Source organism: Lutra lutra, chromosome X, assembly GCF_902655055.1.
Source record: "Lutra lutra chromosome X, mLutLut1.2, whole genome shotgun sequence".
Lineage (NCBI taxonomy): Eukaryota > Metazoa > Chordata > Mammalia > Carnivora > Mustelidae > Lutra > Lutra lutra.
Window position 1 is genome coordinate 91368857 of NC_062296.1, and position 21380 is coordinate 91390236.

The following is a 21380-nucleotide window of genomic DNA, read 5'->3' on the forward strand; positions in this document are numbered from 1 at the left end:
GTAATTTGGGAAGGAGGTAAGGAACTGGTGGTTTGGATTGGATGCTGCTAAGAAGAGGGGATTTTTTATGATTGGGTAGCTGAGTACTTCTTGCCAAGGAGGACACTAGAATGAGACGAAGAAGCAGCAGTCATTCATTTGCTGGGATATTAAATAAAAATATTTAATATTTTGTGGTTTGGACAGTATTCGTGTTTTCTCTGTGTTCAGGCGGGTTTATAGAGTGGGTCACTTGGTGACCACAGTCTCTAAAATGTGCTTGTCTGATATTCTGTGACATTGTTTATGGTCACTAGGAGAATAGCAAGGACCAGCTGTGAAGGCCTGGCCAGCTTCTGGATGTCAGAGCCTACGTTTTTTCCCTCTCAATAGTTAAGACTTATTGTTTGTGTTGTGCTAGGCACTGTGCTAAGTACTTTACATATTCAAATTGAACCATCCTTCCCTTATGAGGTGGCATTATCATTGTCCTTATTTAATAGATGTAGGAACTGGCACCTGCAGCGCTAACCAGTTTGTCCAAGGTTGGGGTTTAAGTTCAGACTGATGCCAGAGACCACAATGTCTTAACCGCTCCTCTCCTCAAAACCATAAGCCTGTGCCTGGGCATTAAGACTCAAGTTAGGGCCGCTTTATAAATAGCAAAGCTATTAATATATGTGGTGCCTAGCTTGAACTAGAAGCCAAGCACGAATCGGAAACAAATTATAACAGCGCACCTATACTATGAAGCCCTTTGAAATTATGTTGTAGAAAGATACTTACTGGCATGCAAAAACTGTTAATGATACAGGAACAACCAAAAGCGTTAGAAAATGGAATCTGGATTTCTGCTCACCTGAGGAACTTTTTAAACCTGAAGTTTAGACCCACTGAGACAAAATACTGATGGTGGGGCTCCAGCATCTGTATTCCCTGGCATTTGAACTCTTCTTGGCACAGGCTAAATGTAGCGTTTCGAGGAGTAAGCTGAGGCTTACTTGTCAGAGTTACTCGTCAGACTTTCCTGTTGTATGATCAAGAACATTGATAGTTCTCAGGAATGCAGAACTGTGGGACACGGCTATTTAACACTCTTTCTGGACATTTTACTTAGCGAGGGTTGGCTGGTGCTCTTGAAGAACCAAATAATAATAGCAACTCTATAGTTCTATAGTTCTATAGTTCAGGGTAGGGGCACCTGTGTGGCTCACTGGGTTAAGCCTCTGCCTTCGGCTCAGGTCATGATCTCAGGGTCCTGGGTTCGAGCCCCGCATCGGGCTTTCTGCTCAGCAGGGAGCCTGCTTCCTCCTCTCTCTCTCTGCCTGCCTCTCTGCCTACTTGTGATTTCTCTCTGTCAAATAAATAAATAAAAATCTTTAAAATAATAAAAAAAAAGCAAGAAAACTAAGACACAGGGACAGTGAGGGACTTGTCCAAGGAGGTATGTCAATAATCTTGTCACTCTGAGTCCAGTTCCCATGTCCTGCTACTTTCTCAGTTTACTTAACATCCCAGCAAGTTTTACAAGCTTTGAAAAAGGCATGCAAAAGTCTAAAGAGGTTTCGAATGTCTGTCTTTATACTACTATGTAATCTTTGCTTTCTGCACCTGTGATATATCAAATTAGCGCCAGCACAGGGAATATCATTTGCATGACAAAAAGACACTGAGCTTACAGTCATAGAATCATTTCAGTCTTCATGATACTGAGAGTCAGATCAGCTACAATAACCAGATTAAAAGTCTCCTTAGAATTGGAATTCCAGAGATATTTACAGAAAAGAGTTTTACACAAGGTCCAAAATATCAAATCAGTTTTTAAAAAAATTTTACTTACATAATAGAGTCCAAATGCCAAGGCCTCTGGAATATTAACACCTAAAGTTTGGTGCAGTAATTTTAAAGGGAGCACTGAATGTCTTATTCATGTCAGATTTGCTTTACTTAAGACTCAGATGACATTTCTAAGTAAAATGACTATATCCCTGGCTAATCTTACATGCAAATGACTTTGTATTTTGAATAATAAAACTACTTTAATTGTATATTTTGAATTATTGGTGAATCTTGACTGAGGAACAAATTCACATAAACTGTACATTTTGCTGTTAAACATATTCTGAAATGGATTAGTTTCTTAATGATTTAAGCATTCACATTTCAGTTAATGAATCTTGCAAACAGTGTTGTTTGGTTATATCATGTTTGAAAAATGGCTTTTTGGTCCCTATAATTTTTTGTTTTTGAAGAAGGACTGATAAAGAGAACTGAGCTACAGTAAATGTTTATTATTAGCTTTCAGTTCTCCCAGGAATCATGGCTAGAGGTATACTTCCTCTTTACTTAAATCTGTCATTAATGTTTATGTCATGATGATGTTGATTTTAAAAAACAGAAGCTCGTGAAAAGAATACCGTGAGTATGTGATTAATGGATCATGAAAAAGATTAGCTCAATCACCAAATTAAAAGTTACTGGTTTAGAGTTTTCTTTTTTTTTTTTTTAGATTTTATTTATTTATTTGACAGAGATCACAAGCAGGCAGAGAGGCAGGTAGAGAGAGAGGAAAGGAAGCAGGCTCCCCACTGAGCGAGCCTGATTCAGGGCTTGATCCCAGGACCCTGGGATCATGACCTGAGCCAAAGGCAGAGGCTTTAACCTACTGAGCCACCCAGGCATCCCTAGATTTTTCTTATACTCGTATTGCATGTAGTAAAATCTAGACTAAAGATGGCGAATTTGAGGCACATCTGGGTGGCTCAGTCAGTTAAGCGTCTGCCTTCTGCTTAGGTGGTTCTGGGATCAAGTCCTGCATCAGGATCCTTGCTCAGTGGGGGGCCTGCTTTCCCTCTGCCTGCCACTCCCCCTGCTTGTGCTTTCTCTCTCTCTCTCTTTCTGTCTTTGACAAATAAATAAATAAATCTTAAAAAAGTAAAGATGGCAAATTTGGTTCAAAAGTAACTGAAAATGATGTTTATATCCTAATTTTTTGGAGATTAATATTTACTACAAATATAATATTTTAGGGATGTTCAGCGACATACAGGCTTCTGTCCCCAGTCTTATTCTGTCTACATACACAATACTTCCCAGTGAGAATGAGAATTAGCATTCACAAGGATGATTCCGAGGTATTGTCACAGGTTTTTCTCATGCCATCCAAAATATAAGATTTTGGGCATCGCCATTGTATGGGTTGTATGGTAATGATTTTATTTGGTAGACCTCAGAAAAATTTGCCGTGTTCTTTATTGTGATAGTAGCTCTCTCCCTCTGGCCCAGGCCTGACCCAATGAAATATCTCTTCTCTCCACCAAACAGAATTATTCCTTGTTCTTGTTACTTGGACATGGAGTAAAAGCAGCTTGAGTGGAAAGGAAGCAGACAAACTCTGACTGGGGTGACATCTTTCCCACCCCACAGAGAGGATGATGTATAATAACAATGTATGAAACTCATAAAGAGAAACAGAAACAAGTTGAAATCCCAGTAGGTAAGGTGTGTTGGTGGTGGTCTTTCCTGATTTCTCAGATTCTGCACCTTTTTCTTAGATTCAGTCAGTGAGCTACCTAAGCTATCAAAGGCAATACGTTCTCTTTTCTTAAGCTGCCTGCAGATGGGCTTTTGTCACTTGCAACCAAGAGTTCTAAAGAATGTAGTCAATGTACTGAGTGCCTGCTCATATGGCCACTATTTTCCATGTAGCAAAAGCAGGAAAGTGAGCCAAGTTATTTTAGACACACTTTAAAAAAAGAAGATCTGTTTATTTTTGAGAGAGAGAGAGAGTGTGGGTGTGGGGAAGGGAGGGACAGAGGGGGAGAGGGAGAGAGAATCTCAAGCAGACTCTCACTGAGCATGGTGTCTGATGTGGGGTTCCTTCCCTCTACCCCTGGATCAGGGTCTGAGCTGAAATCAAGAGTCAATCACCCAATTGACTGAACCACCCAGGCTCCCAGACACACTTTTCTTTTTTCCTTTTCTTCTTCTTCTTCTTTTTTTTTTCTCATCAAGTGCCCTTTTAAATGCTCATCATCCCCTTATCCCATCCCCCCACCCACCTCCCCTCCAGCAACCCTCAGTTTTTTTCCTGTAGTGCCCCTAGACACACTTTTTAACAAGGTCTGAAATAGACAGGATTATAGCTCTGTGCAGTGACGGTATTGTAGCCAATGAGCTTTATCCAAGGTGCAGTTATTGCTAATTGAAAACTTTCCCCAGTATCCTGCTGTGGTAACTAGAAATATAAAAGATTGTACCAGAGGTGGTATTAGAGTGGTACATTGCTCTCCACAAGCCTTATACCAAACTTAATTTTTCATTGTCTTGGCATGCAACTAAAATTTAATAATGAAAAATAAATATTAGGTATAATGATAAATCATATCCCAGGTTTGCACATGGTTTTCTGAGAGTGGTACAAGCCTGGCTTGTGCATATCGTCTCACAAATGTTTGTTGCAGTAAGAGGCTAGAGAGGTTGGAGAAAGATGAGTTCTCATATAGGAAGAGGAACTTTGCAAAAGAGGCCGAAGTGTTAAATTCTTCTGCTTTTCTTTACTCAACACTTGGTTTCCATTGAAGGAAAATAGTGAATCTAATTCTCAGTCACCCTTCCTGGGTTGTAATTAAACTTGGGGAGGTTACACAGACAAGATATGATTTCCTTAGGGGTTAGCATGTAGCTAAAGGAGGTTGGGTTCTAATTAACATAAGAGATGGTGAGACCTGCAACCCTAATTCGTTATGGTGGTACTTCCCCAGAGTCTCATTTCCACCCCACCAGTGGGGCCATCTGTAACCTGCAAAATCATGAATCCCACTGCTTTGTCTCTACTCCACTCTATCCCAGTGTCAGACTCCTGTCTCTAAGCTACCTGCTTGTCTTGTACCATGGAATACTCAAAGTATCTCAATGCAGCGAGTCCAAAATGAAACTCCTCATCTCTCTTCCTAAACTTCCTGCTGTGTCTCTGTGAGTTTCAGTAGCTAAATCATTATGCACTATTTTTCGAGGCATATGTCTGGATACCACCTGTTACTTTTCTGACTCAGTTGGAGCATTCAATCAGTCCTTCCTAAGTAGCTCTTAAGATTTGTGGTCATCCCTGATACCCCCTTTCTCTCTGCCCTCTCAGTAATCCTGCCACAAGTCCTAGCACCTAAATACCTGTCCAACTCATTTATCTTTTACTCTGTCTCTGCTGCTGCTATTGTGTGATGAGCCACTGTCCCCTCCCTCCTGGATCAGCATGGTAACCTCCTAACTGGATGCCTTGCTTCCAGTCTGGACTCTGTACAATCTTTTCACCGTGGTACAGCGGGATGGGCTGTTTAATACGTGGATGTGCCATGATACTCCACTACTTTCGATCTTTCAGGGGCTTCCCTTTGCTCTTAGAAAGAAGGTGTGGTGTGGTCTGGATGGGCATTTCTTATGGCACTCTCCTCCTCCTCCCCTTTTTTATGTTATCTATGCTGATCTTGTCTCTGTTCCCTTAACATCCTATCCAGAATGTTCTTTCATCCCCCTCACTTCTTTTTATTGTAATATAATTAACATACAGTATTATATTTTAGGTATACAGTGTAATGATTCCACATTCTGTACATTACTTGATAAGGAATTAATATCCAGAATATATAAGGAACTTACACAGCTCAACACTGGGGGAAAGAATCCAGTTAAACATGGGCCTCTTTGTGTCAAATAAATAAAATCTTAAAAGATAACAAAACAAAATGGGCAGAGTACTTCTTTTCCAGAGAAGACCTCTAGGTGGCCAACAGACACATGAAGAGATGCTCAACATCACTCAGCATCAGGGACATGCAAATCAAAACCACAATGAGATTATCGCCTCACACCTGTCAGAATGGCTAAAATCAACGCGCAAGAGACAAGCGTTAGTGAGGCTGCGGAGAGAAAGGAACCTTTGCGTACTACCGGTGGGAATGCAAACTGGTGCAGCCGCTATGGAAAATAGTGTGGCGATTTCTCCCAAAATTAGAACTACCCTATGATCCAGTGATTCCATTACCAAGTATTTGCCCAAAGAAAATGAAAATCATAATTCTTTCATCCCTTTGCCAAGTTGCCAGATTAGTCTTCCCAGACCTCAGAATTAGGCTCAGGTGCTCGTATGTCCACTGCTTTATTCCTTTTATCTTAGCACTCCTCTCAGATTATCATTATACATTCATTTGTATAGTTATTTGTCTCTCACTAAATTTTAACTCCTGTGAGATCCAGGTCTATGTTTTCTTTTACAGTGTATTCCCCAGAGCCTTACATTTTTCCTTGACATAATTCATATTACATATTCACTTGACATAATGGTGATTCAGTATATTTCAGTATATTTGAAACAGGACAGTTCATGCTTTACACCATGTGTATTATGCATTAAGTTGGCTTTGGGCGCCAGAGAGTAAACCTAACCGCCATTTATAATATAGTTTGATTTTTAAGCTATTGTTTAAGAACAACCAAACTGTAAATGAATTTCTGAGACCTCCCACTAAAACGTTAGAAACTCTTAAATTAGAGCTATTTAATATACATATTATTAACTTTTGTCGTAGTAATATAACAATGTGCAGACTATATTACCAGAAAGTGTTTAGAAGTTAATGGATATTTAGGAGCGCATGGTGGCTCAGTTGGTTAAGCCTCTACTCAGGTCTTGAGCCCAGGGTCCTGGGATTGAGCCCCATGTTGAGCTGTCTGCTCAGCGGGGAGCCTGCTTCTGCCTCTCCCTCTGCCTGCCAATCTGCCTGCTTGTGCTCTCTCTCTGTCAAATAAAAAAATTAATAAAATCTTGAGAAAAAACAAGTTAATCGATATTTAGATGAAGGTCTTATACGTCATTTTATAAATGCCTCTTCTTTATGTTAGAGCTACTCAGGAGAGCAGAGACTATATCGATTTTTACTTATCAGTACCTTGTGACTAATACAACATCTGTGACATAGGAAAAACTCAGTAAATTTTTGTGGAATGAATGAATGATGCTGTTTAGTTTGCTTACTTTTAGCCCTTTACTCCTGATGCAATATTTCTACTTCTATTCCCCCTTTACTTAACTAACTTATATTTCTCTCTCTCTCTCTCTTTTTTAAAGATTTTATTTATTTATTTATTTATTTGACAGAGATTACAGGTAGGCAGAGAGGCAGGCAGAGAGAGAGAGGAAGGGAAGCAGGCTCCCTGCCGAGCAGAGAACCCGGTGGGTGCGGGGCTCAATCCCAGGACCCTGGGATCACGACACGAGCCGAAGGCAGAAGCTTTAACCCACTGAGCCACCCAGGCGCCCCTGTATTTCTCTTTTAAGCTTCAGTGCAGGCATCACCTCTGCAAAGTCTTCGCAGATGCTGACTGCCCCTCTGTGTGTGATCACGTGCGTGTGTATGTCAGTGAACTTCCCATGCTATATGATCAGTGTCTGGGTTTCCGTCTCTTCCTGTGTAATCAGACCTCTTTGAGGAGAACTCTATATCTCTAGGGCCTTGCACAGTCCCAGGTGTACCATAATTTCTCAAAAAAATTCTTATTAAGTGAAATAAGTAGTTAATTGATGAATGTTCGGCCTTCAAAGGTCCTGGAGCCTAGCATCATTCTTGGTACATTGTAATTGCTCTAAAATTGCTTCTTAAATGAAAGAAATGAATCAGTGGATCTTCAGCCTTCAAAATTTATCTTGATCTCAATTTAAATTAAAAAAATGTAGATAAGAGGAGCACCTACCTGGGTGGTTCAGTCAGTTAAACATTCTACTCTTGATTTCGGCTCAGATCATGGTCTCAGGGTCTTGAGATCGAGCCCAGTGTTGGGCTCCACACTCAGAAGGGAGTCTGCTTGGGATTCTCTCCTTCTCCCTCTGGCCCTCCCCTTTTCCCCCCTTTGGGAAAAAAAAAAAGGTAGATAAGTGACCTGAATATCTTTGATGTAAATCCAGATCTATGTATTTTTATTTTTATTTTATTTCTCAAAATGCAATAAAAAGATAATAGCCAAACAAAAAAATAGAGACAGATCCCTTTATAGATTTTAGTGAAAGCAACATAGCTACCCCAAATGGAAATCATATGCCAGAAATTTATCAAGTATTGACCTTTAAAAAAAAGAAACACAAAGGAGCCTGGGTGACTCAGTCATTTAAACATCCAACTCTTGATTTCAGCTCAGGTCATGATCTCAGGGTTGAGAGATCGAGCCCCACATTGTGCGAGCCCCACATCAGGCTCCTTGCTGAGCATGGAGCCTGCTTAAGATTTGCTTCCTCCCTCTGTCTCTGCCCCTTCCCATTTGCTCGCTCTCTCAAAATCAATCAGTCAAAATAAAAAATTTTAGAAACCCACGGTTACATTTTATATAAAAAAAGAGAGATTCTTAAATGCAGCAAACTACACATATAATGAATATTAAAGATCTAGGGATAAAAAGTCATTGTTGAAAAAAAGTCACTGTAGAACATTGCACTTAGCAGTGAATTATGGAAAGCTTTTCCCCTGAGATTGGGGAATGAGACAAGGATGCCCACTGTACCTCAGTCCTATTCAATACTGAGGTCCTAACCAGAGCAAGAAGGAAACTAAATGTGAAGGGCAAATGATTCAAGGGCAGGAAGTGAAATTATCATTATTCTCAAATGACATCATTGTCTATGTAAAAAAAAAAATCTAAAGCTCTGTCTTTAGGTAAACTATAAGAATTAATAAGTACATTTAGTAAGGTTGTTGCATAGAGATAGTTGTATTTCTGTATGCCAGCAGTAAACAAGTAGAAAATGAAATTTAAAATACCATTTATAGTAGCATCAAAAATGTTAGATACCTAGAATAAATTTGATAAAAGGTACAAAAAGTGCACCATTGCTGAGAGAAATTAAAAAGACCTAAGTAAATGGAGGAATAGCTCATGTTTATGGATTGGGAGAGTCCATGTTGTAATGATACTAGTTCTCCCCAAACTGACCTACAGATTCATTAATAAAGTGCAATCCTGGCAGTTTTTAACCATTGACCAGGAGATTCTAAATTTTGTATGGAAATACAAAGGTCCAGCAATTGTCACGAACACTTTGAAGAGGGGCGCCTGGGTGGCTTAGTGGGTTAAGCCTCTGCCTTCCGCTCAGGTCATGATCTCAGGGTCCTGGGATGGAGCTCCACATTGGGCTCTCTGCTCAGCAGGGAGCCTGCTTTCCCCTCTCTCTCTGCCTGCTTCTCTGCTTACTTGTGCTTTCTCTGTCAAATAAATAAATAAAATCTTAAAAAAGAATACTTTGAAGAACAAGAACAAACCGAGAGGACTTAAAAGATACCATCAGATATCATGACGTTTATAAGCTGTAGCATTTAAGATACTGTGGTATTAGCACAAGAATAGAAAGACAAATTGAACAGAAGAGAGTCCAGAAATAAACACACACATTTCACTTGAATTGTGAACAAGGGGTTTCAGTGTGGTTGGGCAAGGAGGGTCTTTTTAATAAGTGATGCTGAGTCAACTCCATGTCCATATGAAAAAGGTATCTTGACCTGCTAACCCAACCATATGCAAAAATCAATCTCAGATGGATTGTAGCTGTATATGTGAATGGTAAAAACAATAAAACATTTAGAATAAAGCATAAGAGAATGTCTTCATAATTTTGGAGGTATCAAATTATTGGTGCCTAAAAGCACTAATTAAAAAGAAACTGTACTCATTGAAATTAAGAACTTCTGTTCATCAAAGGGCAGCATAAAAATAGTGAAAAAGCAAGTCGGAAGTTACAGTGTGGGAGAGGATATTTGAAAAGTGTTGGACTTCAGCAGGGACATGCACATTGTGAAGATATCATTTCATGCACACCAAAATGCCTTAAATGGAAAAAAACCCCAGTAATACCAAGTTTTGGCAAGGCTGTGAAACAACTGGAGCTCTCGTACCCTGCGGATGGGAGTATGCATTGAAACAACTCTTTTTGAAAATTGTTTGGGAGTCTTTACTAAAGTGGAACATAAAATACCCTATGACCCAGCTGTTGTATTCTAGCTAGGTGCCCTGCAGAAAGGTGTGGGTAAGCTTATTAAAAGGTAAGTACAAAAATGCTCATGCGAGCATTTTGCAATAGTTTCAAGGCTGTCCACTGTCCAAATGGCCATCAACTGTAGACTGGGTACATAAATTATAACATATAAATACAACAGAACACAATATATCAGAACAAACGCAGATGAATCTCTTAATATTATTGAATGGAAGAAGCCACGTAGTAGGCAGTAAATACTTAGTTATTCTACTTACATAAAGTTCAAAAACTGGCAAAAATAATACATAATATTAAGAATTGAGATAGTGTATGCCCTTGTGAGAAGGAACAAACGAGGATACTCTGGGTGCCGGTAATGTCCTATTTTGTGATGTGGCCACTGGTAACCTTTGTGAAAATGTACTGACCTGTGTAATTATGATTTGTGTACATTTCTGTGCATATATGTCAATTAAAAAAATTACTAGGGTACCTGGTGGCTCAGTCATTTAAGCACCTGCCTTCAGCTCAGGTTATGATCTCAGGGTCCTGGGATGAGCCCCTCCTCCGGCTCTCTGCTCAGCAAGGAAGGAGTCTGCTTCTCTCTGCTCCTCCCCAACTTTGTGCTCCCTCCCTCCCTCTCTCTCAAATAAATAAATAAAATCTTAAAAAAAAATACCTAAAGAATTTGCTTACGTGAGAGGAAGAAGATGTCAGAGAAGAATTTTTACAGAATGCTTAGGAATTAGTAAGTAAAAGATTAATGACCTAAAAGAAAAATAGCCAACAATAAATAGGCAGTCACCATGGGAGAAAGTTATGACAGAAGCATTTGAAAACATGTATAACCTCTTCAGTGTTTAGGGAAATAGGTCTTCAAACAACAATACCAATTTCATGTTCTCAAATTGGCAAACATGTAAAGGCTAGATAATGCAAAGTTCTGGTAAAGATACTAGTTGGGGAAAATTCTTATATGCTGTTAGTGGGAGTGCAAATGAGCAAACCCAGTTTGGAGAACAATTTGGCCAGAGATGGTAAAGTTGAAGATGCACTATCCTTTGATTCACCAATTCCATTTTTAGGAAGATATCTATAAAAATTCTTAACCTTATCTAACAGGAGACTAGTAAGAATGTTCTTTGTAGTATTGCTTATTGCAAAAAATTATGAAAATGATCTAAATATAGGACAGATGGAGACTGGATGAAATATGTGTCATGTTTATACAATAGAACACTATACAGCAAATAAAATAACAGAACCATTGTATTAAAGCTGTGAAACATAATTTTTTTTAAAGATTTTATTTATTTGAGGGAGAATGAGTGAGAGAGAGCATGAGAGAGGAGAAGGTCAGAGGGAGAAGCAGACTCCCCAAGGAGCTGGGAGCCCGATGCGGGACTCGATCCTGGAAGTCTGGGATCATGACCTGAGCTGAAGGCAGTTGCTCAACCAACTGAGCCACCCAGGCGCCCTGAAACATAATTTTTTAAAAAGATTTTGTTTATTTGACAGAGATCACAAGTGGGCACAGAGGGGGAAGCAGGTTCCCCACTGAGCAGAGAGATCAATGAGAAACTCCATCCCAGGACCCTGAGATCATGACCTGAGCTGAAGGCAGAGGCTTAACCCACTGAGTCACCCAGGCGCCCCTGTGAAACGTAATTTTAAAAACATGCAAAACAGGAGTGCCTGGGTGGCTCAGTTAAGCCTCTGCCTTTGGCTTAGGTCATGATCTGGGAGTCCTGGGATTGAGCCCTTCCTCGGACTCCCTGCTTAGTGGGGATTCTGCTTTTCCCCTTTCCTCTAGCCCTCCCTCTGCTTGTGTTCTCTCTCTCTCTCAGATAAATAAAATCTAAAATCTTTTCAAAAACACACAAAGCAGTAGTGTCTATGATCTATGCTATCTGTATAAAAATGCACAGAAACAAGGGTACCTGGGTGGCTCAGTGGTTTAAAGCCTCTGCCTTCGGCTCAGATCATGATCCCAGGGTCCTGGGATCGAGCCCTGAATCGGGCTCTCTGCTCCACGGGGAGCCTGCTTCCCTCTCTCTCTCTATGCCTGCCTCTCCGCCTACTTGTAATATCTGTCTGTCAAATAAATAAGTAAAATATTTAAAAAAAAATAAAAATGCACAGAAACAATAAACAATGATCATGATGATGATTGCCCATAAGAAGGAAGACAAACAGGAGGAGGAAAGAGGTACACGTTGGGGAGGGGGGTGTTCCACTTGCATAATAGTAGAACTAATTATTTTTTACTTAAAAATAACTGAGACAGGATACAAGGTAAATAATTGATAAAGCTGTGTAGTAAGTATGCAGATATTATGTTCTTTAACTTTCTTTGTAATCTTTTACAATAAAAAAGATTTAACAGGAATAAAAATTGAAATGCCATGCTGTTTTTCACAAAAGTAGAACCCCCTCAAAGAGAGGTACTTAGGCATGTGTGCTCATGACACTTCACTGGATATATCTTACTGATGAATATTTTGTTCCTGCACTCAAAAATGCATCCAAAAGCATAGGGAGTTGTCTTTAAACAATAATAGCTAACAGTTACATAATGCTTCCTTTGTCATGCCCTTCCTTTCCCGCCCCTCCCTGTGGCTTTCTTTCTCCATCTCTGCCCCCCTTCCTTCCTTTTCTCTTTCAGACTTCTTTTTTAATTGCAAAGTGTTAAGTTCATACAAACACTGCATACAACCTAAACCTATAGCTTACAAATTATTGTAAAATGAATGCTTTGTAAATGCCCCGGGTGAGGAACACAGCCTGGTCAGCCCCCTGGGTCGCCTCTGCTGGATTCTGTTGTAAGAGGCACAGAGAGGCAGCACACAAATGTGCACTCACATTTCCATTTCCACATGTGTCGGTTAAGAGATTCCTATCTGATTCTTTTTTTTTTAAGATTTTATTTATTTATTTGACAGACCGAGATCACAAGTAGGCAGAGAGGCAGGCAGAGAGAGAGGAAGGGAAGCAGGCTCCCTGCGGAGCAGAGAGCCCGATGCGGGCCTCCATCCCAGGACCCTGAGATCATGACCTGAGCCGAAGGCAGCGGCTTAACCCACTGAGCCACCCAGGCGCCCTCCTATCTGATTCTTAACTCCTAGGGTTGCTGAGAAGCTTAAATGAGAACGTATTAGAAAGTACTTAGAAGAGTGTGCCTGGCAAGTAGAATTGTTTGTGTTCCTCTGGTCCTATTTCTCCTCCTCCCCCACCCTCCCGCCTGTCAAATGTAATCCCCAGAGCTCGACAGGAACACCGTTTTCAGGACTTTCCTTTTCAGTAGGAACATATGGGCAGGAAAACTCAAGAAAGATGTGTGAAACGGGATGTGTATTTCCTGCTCTGATACTGAAAGGAACACACAGAAGTTTACAGTGGGCACAATTCAGAAATTGAGAGTCCTAAAGAGACATGTACCCTTTTTACCCAGTGGTACTTTTACATCAAGGAGAAAAGTTTATGTCGTAGTAAATCTGTAATGTGAATTTTGCAGTTTAAGAGGTGTGTCCCAGCAGGAGAAACACAGTGGCTGAGAAGCAACAAGAGTAGTGAAGAGATGATTGTGCATTGTGGTCATGTTGATCATTAAGTCATCCAAAAAGTTTTTTTTTTTTTTTAAGATTTTCTTTATTTGAGAGACAGAGCACAAGCAGGGGGAGTAGTGTTGGGTCCCCCAATAACGGGTCCATGGTCAAAGGAGTGAGACTGATGCAAAGCGAAGGTCAAGCAAAGCTTTATTTCGCACGAAGCATCGAGAATCAAACCAACCGGTAGGGGCCACCCCTTACGGAGAGGGTGACCCCTCCCTGCCTCACAGACTAACTTTTATAGAGCAAAGGCCATGTGGTTGAGCCTGGCCACACACAGGTGGCCAATGAGATTGCAACACACAGAGAAAGCTGCACAGTCATGCTAGGTCACACACGGGTGGCCAATTGAGTTAAAATTCACCCCATAGTAGCTATCTGAACTAGCCTATCACCTTGGTCAGAATTGGCGCCCAAAGGGCAGGGCCCACACTCCTTGGTAGCTAGGGAGACAGTATGCGTACTTTACTGATTGGAAGTCTCCACTTGACCAGACTTATCCCTTCATCCAGCCATTATCTCCACCTGACCTGACCCACCCTTGTATTTGGGCTTTGTTACCTGGGACTGGTTTCCCGGACATGCTTTTAAGTAAGTTCCCCTTGGGGGGTGCAGGGTCAGTTTAAGTTTTACTGCATAAACAACAAAATGGCTGTTCAACCGAGGTGGAGCTGCTCTGGCTGAATAGGCCCTTACAGTAGCAGGCATAGGGAGAAGCAGACTCCCTGCTGAGCAGGGAGCCCAATGCGGGGCTCCATCCTAGGACCCCAGGATCATGACCTGAGCCAAAGACCCACGGTTAACATACTGAGCCACCTAGGCATCCCCCCAAAAGTAGTCTGCCCTAAGACAGTCCGAGGAGGTAACAACTCCAGTGCTTGTTCCTGGCCTCAGGAGACCAGGGATTTGCCTCATGGACAAATTTACAACCTCAGCAAAGAAAAAAAATGTAATGATAAAGCAGGTACAGAGCACTAAAGTTGCAACGAGAAGCAAGCAGTTTCATGTGTGAAGGTCAGGAAAGGGTTTTCTGCGGGGCGGAGGGAGATACTGTGTTGAAAGACAAGGAAGAACTGGAAAGGAAACGTTTGTTGTAGAGCTACACGGGAAAAGCGTGTGCAGAGGTTTGGATGTGAGCGAAGCCTGCTTTCCTTGGAGTCTGCACATTAGGGAGCTTTGGGAGTTGCTTCATGCCGAGGCTAGCCTTTTTGACCACAGCTGACAACAGAAAAAATGTGGTCAATTATGTAATATCAGCTCACTGCGTTTCCTAAATCCTCACGTTGGATTGTGGCTGATCTAAATCACCTATCTTATAAACATCTTTGGGTTTTCTTACTGAGATGGATGATTAATTGTGATAATTTTGCTGTTCACTATATTGAATCTTTTCAACCACTTTTTGTTTACATCCCAAAGGAAAAAATACAAATAATACTGGATTCATCTTATAAACAGAAAGCTCCTAGATTCCCTATAAAGACTGTGTCTCTGCCCAAATAGGTTTGTGTTATCAAACTTCCCTTTTTTGGAAATCTTTAAAAATTTTCATCCAACAGTGTTTAAAAAAGTTTTTAGGATTATCATCAACTGATGTTGTAAAATAGCACTTGGGACAAGTCATGCATTCTTCACTCACTGTTTAAGCTCTGTCATTTCAACTAGACCTACATATTAATTCACTTTATTAGTTTAATAACATTTTCCAGGCGATTTTTTTAATGAGAACTGGTTATTTTGCAGATTGGTCTCTTACAGACTTGAGACCAACAGACCTTCAAAAAGGAGCATGAAAATAATAGAGTGTATAGTATTGTGACTTTTAAGTTCTTTCATAACTGAGGAATGAAATATATGGAATGAAATATATATTACATATATGTTTTTTCAGCTAATATATAATTTAAACCTTATGCTGTCTGCACCACTGAATATCCATATCAGCGCTGTTTTTTTTAAATTTTTTAAGAAAGATTTTATTTTAAGGTAATCTCTACACCCAACATGGTACTTGTGAACCCACAACCCCAGGATCAAGAGTTGCACACTGCACTGACGAAGCCAGCCAGCCACCCCTTTATCAATAATGTTTTTAATTACTTAATTTATTTATTTATTGAGAGCATGCCAGTGGGGGTTGGATGTGGGAGAGGGAGAGAGAATCTTAAGCAGGCTCCATGCTGAGTGTGGAGCATGATGTGGGGCTTAGTCTTACGACCCCAAGGTCATGACCTGAGCTGAAATCAAGAGTTGGACACTTAACCGACTGAGCCCCCTGGGTGCCCTCATCAACATTGTTTATATGAGATTTCAAGATCCAAGAGACAAAAAAATATGGTTAGCAAATTACTCTGAGCTATCTAATTATTCTGGAAGACAAATTAAAGTAGCAGGCTTTAACATGAATTTAGTGGAAGAAAGAAAAAAAATCTCACAACCCATGACACCATTTCCTCCTAATGACCCTTTTTTTAGTCTTGAGAACACTTTAATCCTTTGAATCTCATTTTCCATATGCAAAGTAAAAGTAGCCATCCACATTACCCTACAAATTAGTAGTGATCATCAACCTCTTAAAGACTTTATGAAGACAGTAGTAAAGGACTAGGATTGTAGTTTGGAGATAAGAGGCCAGATCTTACTGGATAACCCAGCTATGTCCTAGGAAGTTATATTAGTGGGGTGTGTTCTAAAGCTCAACTGAATGACTGCTTTGCCTAAGTGACTTCATTTCACTTAGGAAGAAATATACAGACTTTTAGTAATAGCCGTTTATTAGTGTGTATGCACTAGCAGTATGTAGGGGTCTTCAAAATGATTTCAGTCTTTAGAGTCCATCTGAATTGACTCGGCATTTCAACAAGCAGTAGAACTTCGGAAAAAAGGATACTTGTGTCTCTTTGAATCCAATGACCTCTTGGTGTTCTTCAGAGGGATGGAGTGTGCATTCCATTAAAATTTCTTTCACCAAGACCTCTGATGGCCTTGTTCCTATACCAAGTGACAATTCAGTTTTTCAATTTTGCTCTTATTGGTCCTCTCACAGTAATTGGCCCAGTTGATGACTCTTGTTTTCCTTAAATGCTCTACTGCCTTTGCTTTTGTGTCACCATTCTTGCCTGTTCTCAAAGCTTTCTGGCACTCCTCAGGTTTCTGTCTCTGCTTTTCTTCCTTTGTCTGTTGGTGTTCCTTAGGGTTTTCTTCCATGCCGCCTTTTCTTTTTACCCTACCCCTTTCAAATTTCTTTCTTCCATAAACTGTGTGTGTGTGTGTGTGCGTGTGTGTGTGTGTGTGTGTGTGTGTAATATATTTAGTTGGAAAAAATCCCAAGGGTACAAAGGTGATGAATGAAGACTACTTGGCTTTCTACTCCTAGCCACCTGAGTTCTCTTTCTAGGGGAACCTCCATTATGGATTTCTTATGTGTCTTTACAGAGTCATTCTATGCATATACAGACACACAAACATGATGCTGTATAGTACTATATGCAGTATTATTGTGTGTTGTGCTTTTAAAAAATTTATTGAGATATAATTGACATAGTTGAGGTGTACAGCATACCGATGCAACATTGTGTAAATTATGAAATGGTTACCACGATAAACCTAGTTAGCATCTGTCACAAAGTTAATACAATATTATTGACTGTATTTCCCCATTATTGTATTGTATTCCCCATTATTGACTGTACATCCCCATGACTTATTTATTATATGACTATAAGATTGTACTTTTTAATCCCCTTAACCTATTCCCATTCCCCAACCCCTCTGGCAACCACACCAATCTGTTCCCTGTATCTATGAGGTTGAATTTTGTTTTTTTTAGGTTCCATATATAAGTTAAATCATACACTATTTGTCTTTCTCTGACTTATTTCACTTAGTATAATACCCTTAAGGTCCATACATGTTGTTGCAAATGGCAAGATCTCATTCTTTTTATGGCTGATTAATATTACATTGTGTATATATGCCACATCTTCTTATTCATCTCTCAATGGACACAGGTGGTTTCCATATTGTGGCTATTGTAAATAAGGCTGTAGTGAATGTAGGGGTGCATGTATCTTTCCGGATTAGTGTATTTGCTTTCTTCAGATACCCAGTAGTGGAATTGCTAGATCATACGGTGGTCCCATTTCGATTTTTTGGGGACACTCCATACTGTTTTCGATGGTGGCTGTGCTAACTTGCATTCCCACCAACAGTGCATTAGAGTTCCTTTTTGTCTACATTTTCTCCAATGCTTTTTATTTCTTGTCTTCTTGAGTCTAGCCATTCTGACAGGTGTAAGGTGATTCTCACTGTGGTTTTGTTTTGTTTTAAAATTTTCCTCTCATTTCTTTTTTAAGATTTTTAAAATTTATTTTTGCAAGAGAGAGAAAGAGCACACGCGCGAGAGAGACAGAGAATGCATGCACAAGCAGGGAGAGGGGCAGAAGGAGAAGCACACTGTCCTCTGAGTGGGGAACCTGACGAGGAACTCAATTCCAGGACCCTGGGATCATGACTTGAGCCAAAGGCAGATGCTTAACTTTAGACTGAGCCACCCAGGTGCCCTCATTTCTTTTTTTTAAGTGTATTTATTTATTCTTTTAAAATAATCTCTACACCCAACGTGGGGCTTGAACTCACAATCCTGAGATCAAGAGTAGCATGTTCTTCTGACTGAGCCAGCCAGGTGCCCCTCTCATTGTGGTTTTGATTTGCAATTTCCCTGATGATTTGTGATGTTGAGCATTATTTTATGTGCCTGTTGGTCATCTGTATGTTTTTCTTGTAAAAATAATATTCAAATCCTCTGCCCATTTTTTCAAATCAGATTTTTTTGATTGTTACTGAGTTGTATGTGTTCAACATGAATATTTTGGATATTAACTCCTTATCTCTTATATGATTTGCAAATATCTTCTCTCATTCAGTAGCTTCCCTTTTCACTTGATCTTAGCCAAAAGGCCGAGAAGCGATAGTAGCTTCCCTTTTCGATTTGTTGATGGTTTCTTTTGCTGTGCAGTTGTACAGTTTGATATGGTCCCATTTATTTTTGCTTCCATTTTCCTTGCCTTGGGTGTCACATCCAAAAGAACATTAGTAAGGCTAATGTCAAGGAGCTTACCACCTATTTTTTTCTAGGAGTTTTATGGTTTCAGTTCTTACATTCAACTCTGTAATCCATTTTGAATTACTTTTTGTAGTTGATGTAATATAGTGGTTCAGTTTTCCCACCACCACTTATTTTTTTTTAAGATTTTATTATTTGAGAGAGTGAGAGAGAGAACATGAGCCAGGGGAAGGAGCAGAGGGAGAAGTGGACCCCCCACTGAACAGGGAGTCTGACACGAGGCTCAATCCCTGGAGCCTGGGATCATGATCTGAACTGAAGGGAGATGCTTAACCGACTGAACCACCCACCACCACTTATTGAAAAGACTGCTGTTTACCCATTGAATATTCTTTTTTTAAAAAGTAGGCTCTATGCCCAAGGTGGGGCTTGAGCTCACAATCCTGAGATCAAGAGTTGCATGCTCTACTGCCTGAGCCAGCCAGGCACCCTCCCCATTACATATTCTTTTTTTTTTTTTAAGATTTTATTTATTTATTTGACAGAGAGGTCACAAGTAGGCAGAGAGGTAGGCAGAGACAAAGAGGGGAAGCAGGCTCCCTGCTGAGCAGAGAGCCCGATGCAGGCCTCAGTCCCAGGACCCTGAGATCATGACCTGAGCCGAAGGCAGAAGCTTAACCCACTGAGCCACCAGGGCCCCCCCATTACATATTCTTGCCACCTTTGTAGTAAATTAATCGACCAGATATGTGTGGATTTATTACTGGGCTCTCTGTTATGTTCCATAGATCCATGTGTCTGCTTTTTTTTTTTTTAAGATTTTATTTATTTATTTGACAGAGAGAGATCACAAGTAGACGGAGAGGCAGGCAGAGAGAGAGAGAGAGAGAGAGAGGGAAGCAGGCTCCCTGCTGAGCAGAGAGCCCGATGCGGGACTCCATCCCAGGACCCTGAGATCATGACCGGAGCCGAAGGCAGTGGCTTAACCCACTGAGCCACCCAGGCGCCCAATGTGTCTGCTTTTTATGCCAATATCATGCTGTTTTGATTACTATAGCTTTGTAGTATGTTTGAAATTAGGGAGCGTGATACCTCCAGGTTTGTTCTTTCTCAAGATTGTTTTGGCTATTCGGGGTCTTTTGTGGTTCCATACAGATTTTAAAGTTGTTTTAGCTCTGTGAAAAATATCATCGGAATTTTGATAGGGTTGCATGGAATCTGTAGATTGCTTTGGCTAGTATGGACATTTTAACAGTATTCTTCCAGACCATGAACACAGAATATCTTTTCATTTATTTGCGTTTTCTTCAGTTTCTTTCATCAGCGTCTTATAGTTTTTGGCATATAGGTCTTTCACCTAATTTACTTCTAAGTATTTTATTCTTTTTGATGCAATTATAATTGGGATTGTTTTCTCAGTTTCTCTTTCTGATAGTTTATTAGTGTATAGAAATGCAACAGGTTTTTGTGTGTTAATTTTGTATCCTGCAACTTTACTGACTTCTTTATTCTAACAGTTTTTTGGTGGAGTCTTTAGGGTTTTCCATATATATTATATCATCTGCAAATAGTGACAGATTTACTTCTTCCTTTCCAAGTTGTATGCTTTTTATTTCTATCTTTTGGCTAATTGCTGTGGCTAGGACATCCAGTACTATGTTGAACAAAAGTGGGGATAGTAGGCATCCTTGATCTTTGAGGAAAAGCTTTCAGCCTTTCACCATTGAGTATGATATTAGCTGTAGGTTTTTCATATGGCCTTCATTATGTTGAGGTATGTTCCCTCTGTACCCATTTTGTTGAGAATTTTTATCATAAATGTATGTTAAACTTTGTCAAATACTTTTTCTGCATCTATTGAGATCACCATATGATTTTTATCTTTTATTAATGTGGTATGTCATGTTGATTGATTTTGTAGATGTTGAACCATCCTTGCATCCCTGGAATAAATACCACTTGATCATAGTGTATGAGATTTTTTTTTTTTTTAAAGATTTTATTTATTTGACAGAGAGAGAGAGAGATCACAAGTAGGCAGAGAGGCAGGCAGAGAAAGAGAGGGGAGGAAGCAGGCTCCCTGCGGAGCAGAGAGCCCGACACGGGGCTCGATCCCAGGACTCCGGGATCACGACCTGAGCCGAAGGCAGAGGCTTTAACCCACTGAGCCACCCAGGCGCCCCTAGTGTATGAGATTTTTAATGTAATGTTGAATTAGGTTCTCTAATATTTTGTTGAGAATTTTTACATCTATGTTCATCAGGGATATTAACTTATAATTTTCTTTTTTTGTGATACTCTTTTCCAGTTTTGATATCAGAGTAATGCTGGCCTCATAAAATGAGTTTGGAAGCTTTCCCTGCTTTTCAGTTTTTCAGAAGAGTTTGAGAAAGATTAGCCATAATGCTTGTTTAAATGTCTCGTAGAATTCTCCGGTGAAACCATCTGGTTCTGGGCTTTTCTGTGTTGGGAGATTTTTGATGACTGATTTAATTTCCTTACTAGTAATTGGCCTATTCATATCTTCTATTTCTTCATCATTCAGTCTTGGAAGATTATAAATTTATAGGAATGTACTCATTTCTTCTAGGTTGTCCCATTTGTTGGTGTACAATTGCTCATGGTAGTCTCCTATGATCCTTTGTACTTCTGTGGTAGCAGTTGTAAGTTTTCTTTCATTTCTGATTCTATATATTTGAGTCCTCTTTTTTTT

General features: G+C 40.0%; 1 pseudogene; it reads left to right on the top strand.

Annotated features, from left to right (window-relative positions):
• Positions 1-4122: 4122 nt before the first annotated feature.
• Positions 4123-4285, top strand: LOC125092474 (uncharacterized; annotated as a pseudogene).
• Positions 4286-21380: the final 17095 nt, after the last annotated feature.